Below are 7,848 nucleotides of genomic sequence, written 5' to 3' on the forward strand. Positions count from 1 at the left end.
TCACATAGATAAAACTTTCCTTCTATTACGCAGTTTTGAAACTGCGTCATGGATGGATTTGCGAAGGCACATTCGGGAGCACATTCAGGCCTGTGGGGAAGTAGGAAATATGTTCAGATAAAAACTGGAGAGCAGCTTTCTGAGAAACTGCTGCGTGATGGGTGCATTCCACACAGGGAGTTATGCCTCTTTTCTCATAAGGCACTGTTTGAACACTGTTCCTGTAAAACTGAAAAAGTGATATTTTGCAGTGCTTTGAAGACTATGGCAAAAAGTGAAATATCCTGAAATAAAACCCAGAAAGAAGCGTTAAAAGAAACTGCTGTCTGTCAAGTGCATTCATTTCAGAGAGTTAAAGCTTACACTAGATTATCCAGTTTTGAAACTCTGTCTTTGAGGAATCTGTGAAGGGATATTAAGTGGCGCCGGGAGGCTTGTGTTGAGAAAGGAAAAGTCTTCTGCTGAAAACTGGAGGGAAACTTTCGGAGCAACTGGTTTCTGATGTGAGTATTCATCCCATAGAGTTAAATCATTCTTTGGATTGAGCAGTTTGAAATCACTGTTTCTGTCGAACTTAAGAAAGGATATTTGGGAACGTTCTTACGAATATGCTGAAAAAGAAATACCCTCCGATAAAAACCAGAAGGAAACTTTCAGTGAAACTGACATAGTTCACGTGAATTACACATACACAGTTACGTTTCTGTTTACATTGAGCAGTATTCTAACAGTTTTAGGTTGGTCAGTTAAGGGATAGTGAGGAGCGCTTCCAGGCTTACATTAAAAACAGAAATATCTTCAGATAGATACTGGAGAGAAGATTTCTGAGGAGCTGCTTTGTGACATCTGCATTCCACTCACAGAGATATACTTTTCTTCTCATAGAGTATTGGGGAATCCCGTTTGGAGGAAAAACTACTAGAAGACATTCGGTGTGTATGGACAGCTATAGTGAAAAAGGAAGTATCTTCAGATAGTAACTGGAAACAAACTTTCTGTGTTACTGCTTTGTGATAGATATGTCTATTCATCTCATGTAGATAAAACTTTCTATTATGCAGATGTGAAACTGCGTCATGAACGGATTCAGGAAGGGACATTCGGAGGCACATTCAGGCCTGTGGGAAATAGCAAATGTCATCTGAAAAATACTGGAGAGAAGCTTTCTGAGAAACTGCTTTGTGATGTGTGCATTCCACTCAGGGAGTTATACCTTTTTTCTCATAAAGCAGTGTTTGAACACTGTTCCTGTAAAACTAAAAAAGTGAAATTTTGCTGTGCATTGAAGACTGAGATGAAAAATGAAATATCCAGAAATAAAACCCAGAAAGAAGCTTTCCAAGAAACTGCTCTCTGATGTGCACATTTATTTCAGAGGGTTAAAGCTTACACTATGTTGCTCAGTTGGAAACCCTGTCTTTGAGGAAATTGTGAAGGAATATTAAGTGGCGCCCAGAGGCTTGTGGTGAGAAAGGAAACATCTTCCAATGAAAACTGGAGAGAACCATTTGGAGCAACTGCTTTGTGATGTGTTTATTCATCTGATAGAGTTAAATCGTTCTTTGGATTGAGTAGTTTGAAATCACTGTTTCTGTGAAACCTGAGAAATAACATTTGGGAATGCTCTTAGGAGTACACTGAGAAAAAATATCCTCCGATAATAACCAGAAGGAAACTTTCTGTGAAACTGCTCTAGGTCACATGAATTCCACTTGCACAGTTAAGCTTCTGTTTTCATTGAGCAATATTCTAACACGGTTTTATTTTAGTCAGCTCAGGGATACTCGGGAGCGCTTAGAGGGTTACGGTGAAAACGGAAATATCTTCAGATATATACTAGAGAGAAGACTACTGAGGAGCTGCTTTCTGGCGTGTTCATTACACTCCCAGAGTGAAACCTTTCTTCTCATAGAGGATTGGGGAATGCCTTTTGGAAAAAATGCTAACAGGAAACTTTCGGGAATATGGATGGCTATGCTGAAAAAGGAAGTATCTTCATACAAAAACTGGAAAGAAGCGTTCTCTGAAACTGTTTTATGATAGATATGTATATTCATCTCACATAGATAAAACTTTCTTTCTATTACACAGTTTTGAAACTGCGTCATGGACGGATTCAGGAAGGGACTTTCCAGAGCACATTCACGCCTGCGGGGAAGTAGTAGCTATCTTCAAATAAAAACTGGAGAGAAGCTTTCTGAGAAAACGCTTTGTGATGTGTGCATTCCACTCAGGGAGTTATACTTCTTTTCTCATAAGGCAATGTTTGAACACTGTTCCTGTAAAACAAAAAAAAGTGATATTTTGCAGCCCATTGAAGACTATGGCGAAAAGTGAAATATCCTTCAATAAAACCCAGAAAGAAGTGTTTCAAGAAACTGCTCTCTGACGGGTGCATTTATTTCAGAAAGTTAAAGCTTACACTATGTTGCCCAGTTTGGAAACTCTGTCTTTGCAGAATCTGGGAAGGAATATTAAGTGGCGCCCAGAGGCTTGTGGTGAGAAAGGAAACCTCTTCTGATGAAAACTAGAGAGAAGCTTTCAGAGCAACTGCTTTGAGTTGTGTGTACTCATCTCATAGAGATAAATCATTCTTTGGATTGAGCAGTTTGAAATCACTCTTTCTGTGGAACATGAGAAAGGACATTTGGGAATGCTCTTAGGATTATGCTGAAAAAGAAATACCCTGCGATAAAAACCAGAAGGAAACTTTCTGTGAAACTGCTCTAGGTCACGAGAAGTCTACTCACACAGTTAAGCTTCTGTTTTCATTGAACAGTATTCCAACACTATTTTAGCTTAGTCAGGTAAGGGATACTCGGGACGGATTTGAGGCTTATGGTGAAAACAGAAATATCTTCAGATAAAAACTGGAGAGAAGCTTTCTGAGAAACTGCTTTGTGATGTGTGCATTCCACTCAGGGAGTTATACCTCTTTTCTCACAGGCAGTGTTTGAACACTTTTCCTGTAAAGCTGAAAAAGTGATAACTTGCAGCACATTGAACTTTGGTGCAAAGTGAAATATACTGAAATAACACCCAGAAAGAAGCATTCCAAGAAAGTGCTCTCTGACGTGTGTATTCATTTCAGAGAGTTAAAGCTTACACTACATTTCCAAGTTTGGTAACTCTGTCTTTTAGGAATCTGTGGAGGGATATTAAGTGGTGCCCAGAAGCTTCTGGTGAGAAAGGAAACGTCTTCCCATGAAAACTGGAGAGAAGTTTGTGGAGCAACAGCTTTGTGATGTGTGTATTCATCTCATAGAGTTAAATAATTCTTTGGATTGAGCAGTTTGAAATCACTGTTTCTGTGGAACCTGAGAAAGGACATTTAGGAACGCTTTTAAGAATATGCTGAAAAAGAAAAGCACTGTGATAAAAACCAGAAGGAAACTTTCTGTGGTACTGCTCTAGGTCGCATGAAGTCTACTCACACAGTTGAGCTTCTGTTTTCATTGAGCAGTATTCTAACACTGTTTTAGGTTAGTCAGCTAAGGGATACTCGGGAGCACTTTGAGGCTTACGGTGAAAATGGAAATATCTTCTAATAGATACTGGAGAGAAGATTTCCGAGGAGCTGCCATTTCACATGTGCATTCCACTCACAGAGTTATACTTTTCCTCTCTTAGAGGACTGGGGAATCTCATTTGGAGAAAACGCTACCGGGGACATTCAGGAGTATATGGATGGCTATGGTGAAAAAGGAATTATCCTCAGACAAAAACTTGAAAGAAGCTTTCTGTGAAACTGCTTTGTGATAGACATGTTTATCATCTCACATACATAAGACTTTCTCTCTATTATGCAGTATTGAAACTGTGTCATGGACGTTTTTGCGAAGGGACATTCAGGAGCACATTCGTGCTTGTGGTTAAATAGGAGATATCTTCAGATGAAAACTGGACAGAAGCTTTCTGAGAAACTGCGTTGTGATGTGTGCATTCCACAGGGCGTTATGCCTCTTTTCTCATGAGGCAGTGTTTGACCACTGTTCCTGTAACGCTAAAAAGTGATATTTTGCAATGCGTTGAAAACTATGGTGAAAAGTGAAATATCCGCAAATAAAACCCAGAAAGAAACATTCCAAGAAACTGCCCTCTGACGTGTGCATTCATTTCAGAGAGTTAAAGGTTACACTACGCTGCACTGTTAGGAAACTCTGTCTTTAAGGGATCTGTGAAGGGATATTTAGAGGCGCCCATAGGCTTGTGGTGAGAAAGGAAACGTCTTCCGATGAGAACCGGAGAAAAGCCTTGGAGCAACTGCTGTGTGACGTGTGTATTCACCTCACGGAGTTAAATCATTCTTTGGTTTGAGCAGTTTGAAATCACTGTTTCTGTGGAACCTGAGAAAGGACATTTGGGAACACTCTTAAGAATATGCTGATAAAGAGATACCCTCTGGTAAAAGCCAGAAGAAAACTTTCTGTGAAACTGCTCTAGGTCATGTGAATTCCACTTGCACAGTTAAGTTTCTGTTTTCGTTGAGCAGTATTCTAACACTCTTTTAAATTAATCAGCTAGGAGATAGTCGGGAGCACTTTGAGGCTTATGGTTAAAACGGAAATATCTTCAGATAGATACTGGAGAGAAGATTTGGGAGGAGCTGTTTTGTGACATGTGCATTTCACTCACAGAGGTATATTTTTCTTCTCAAAGAGGATTGGGGAATCCCGTTTGGAGAAAAAACTACCTGGGGACATTTGGGAATATATGGATGGCTAAGGTGAAAAAGGAAGAATCCTTAACAAAAACTGGAAAGAAGCTTTCTGTGAAACTGCTTTGTGATAGATATGTCTATTCATCTCACATAGATAAAGCTTTCTTTCTATTATGCAGTTTTGAGACTGTGTCACAGATGAATTCGTGAAGGGACATTTGGGAGCACATTCACGCCTGTGGGGAAGTAGGAGATATCTTCACATAAAAACTGGAGAGAAGCTTCCCAAGAAATAGCTTTGTGATGTGAACATTCCACTCAGGGAGTTATACCTCTTTTCTCATAAGGCAGTGTGTGAACACTGTTCCTGTAAAACTGAAAAAGTGATATTTTGCAGCGCATTGAAGTCTATGGCTAAAAGTGAAATGTCCTGAAATAAAACCCAGAAAGAAGGATTCCCAGAAACTGCTCTCTGAGGTGTGCATTCACTTCAGAGAGTTAAAGCTCACACTACGCTACCCAGTTTGGAAACCCTGTCTTTGTGGAATCTGTGGAGGGATATTAAGTGGTGCCCGGAGGCTTGTGGTGAGAAAGGAAATGTCTTCCGATGGAGACAGTAGAAAAGCTTTCGAAGCAATGGCTTTGTGATGTGTGTATTCATCTTATGGAGTTAAATCATTCCTTCCATTGAGCAGTTTGAAATCACTGTTTCTGTGAAACCTGAGAAAGGACATTTGGGAACGCTCTTAAGAATATGCTGGAAAAGAAATACCCTCCAATAAAAACCAGAAGGAAACTTTCTGTGAAACTGCTCTAGGTCAAGTGAATTCCAGTCGCACAATTAAGCTTCTGTTTTCATTGAGCAGTATTCTAACACTGTTTTGATTTAGTCAGCTAAGGGACACTCGGAAGCGCTTTGAGGATTACTGTGAAAACGGAAATATCTTCAGATAGACACTGGAGAGATTTCCGAGGAGCTGCTTTGTGACTTGTAAATTCCACTCACAGAGTGAAACCTTTCTTCTCACAGAGAATTGGGGAATCCCTTTTGGAGAAAACGCTACCAGGGGACATTCGGGAGTATACAGACGGCTATGTTGAAAAAGGAAGTATCCTCAGACAAAAAACTGGAAAGAAGTGTTCTCTGAAAATGCTTTGTGAAAGATATGTCTATTCATCTCACATAGATAAAACTTTCTTTCTCTACACAGTTTTGAAACTGCGTCATGGGCGGATTCACGAAGGGACATTGGGAGCACATTCGGGCTTGTGAGGAAATAGGAAATATCTTCAGATAAAAACTGGAGAGAAGCTTTTGGAGAAACTGCTTTGTGATATGGGCATTCCACCCAGGGAGTTATACCTGTTTTCTCGTAAGGCAGTGTTTGAACACTGTTCCTGTAAAACTTAAAAAGGGATATTTTGCAGCTCACTGAACACTATGGCAAAAAGTGAAATATCCAGGAATAAAATCCAGAAAGAAATGTTCCAGGAAACTGGTCTCTGATGTGTGCATTCATTTCAGAGAATTAAAGCTGACACTACGTTGACCAGTTTGGAAACTCTGTCTTTGAATAATCTCTGAAGGGATATTAATTGGCACCCGGAGGCCTGCTGTGAGAAAGTAAACGTCTTCCAATGAAAACTACAGAGAAGCTTTCAGAGCAACTGCCTTTGATGTGTGTATTCATCTCATAGAGTTAAATCATTCTTTGGATTGAGCAGTTTGAAATCACTGTTTCTGTGTTAACTGAGAAAGAACTTTTGGGAACGCTCATAAGTATATCCTGAAAAAGAAATATCCTCTGATAAAAACCAGAAGAAAACTTTCTGTGAAACTGCTCTAGGTCACGTGAAGTTCACTCATAGAGTTAAGCTTCTGTTTTCGTTGAGCAGTACTCTAACACTGTTTTAGGTAGTCAGCGAAGGGATACTCAGGAGCGCTTTGAGGCTTATGGTGAAAACGGAAATATCTTCAGATAGATACTGGAGAGAAGATTTCTGAGGAACTGCTTTGTGACATGTGCATTCCACTCACAGAGTTATACCTTTCTTCTCATAGAGGATTGGGGAATCCCGTTTGGAGAAAAAGCTACCAAGGGACATTCAAGAGTATATGAACGACTATGGTGAAAAAAGAAACATCCACAGACAAAAACTGGTAAGAAGCTGTCTGTGAAACTGCTTTGTGATAGAAATGTCTATTCATCTCACATAGATAAAACTTTCTTTCTATTTCACAGTTTTGAAATGGCGTCATGGATGGATCCGCCTAGGGACATTCGGGAGCACATTCAGGCCTGTGGGGAAATAGGAGATATCTTCAGATAAAAACTGGAAAGAAACTTTCTGAGAAACTGCTTTATCATGTGTGCCTTCCACTCAGGAAGTTACACCTCTTTTCTCATAAGGCAGTGTTTGAACACTGTTCCTGTAAAACTGAAAAAGTGATAATTTGCAGTGCCTTGAAGACTGTGGTGAAAAATGAAATATCTGGAAATAAAACCCAGGATGAAGCATTCCAAGAAACTACTCCCTGATGTATGTTTTCATTTCAGAGGGTTAAAGCTTACACTACGTAGCTCAGTTTGGAAACTCTGTCTTTCAGGAATCTGTGTAGGGATATTAAGTGGCGCCGGGAGGCTTGTGGTGAGAAAGGAAATGTCTTCTGATAAAAACTGGAGAGAAGTTTTCAGAGCAACTACTTTGTGACGTGTGTATTCATTTCATAGAGTTAAATCATTGTTCGGATTGAGTAGTTTGAAATCACTGTTTCTGTGCACCTGAAAAAGGACATTTTGGAATGCTCTTAAAAATAGGCTAAAAAAGAAATACCCTCCAATAAAACCAGAAGGAAACTTTTTGTGAAACTGCTCTAGGTCATGTGAAGTCCACTCGTACAGTTAAGCTTCTGTTTTCGTTTACTGATAATCTAACACTGTTTTAGGTTAGTAAGCTAAGGGATACTCGGGAGTGCTTTGAGACTTATGTTGAAAACCGAAATATCTTCAGAGGGATACTGGAGAGAAGATTTCCAAGGAGCTGCTTTTTGATGTGTGCATTCCACTCACAGAGTTATACCTTTCTTCTAATAGAGGATTAGGGAATCCCGTTTAAAGAAAAATTTACCGGGGGATCCTCGGGAGAATATGGATGGCTACGGCGAAAAAGGAAGTATCCTCAGGCAA

The sequence above is a fragment of the Macaca mulatta genome, chromosome 11 (assembly GCF_049350105.2).
Source record: "Macaca mulatta isolate MMU2019108-1 chromosome 11, T2T-MMU8v2.0, whole genome shotgun sequence".
Taxonomy (NCBI): Eukaryota; Metazoa; Chordata; class Mammalia; order Primates; family Cercopithecidae; genus Macaca; species Macaca mulatta.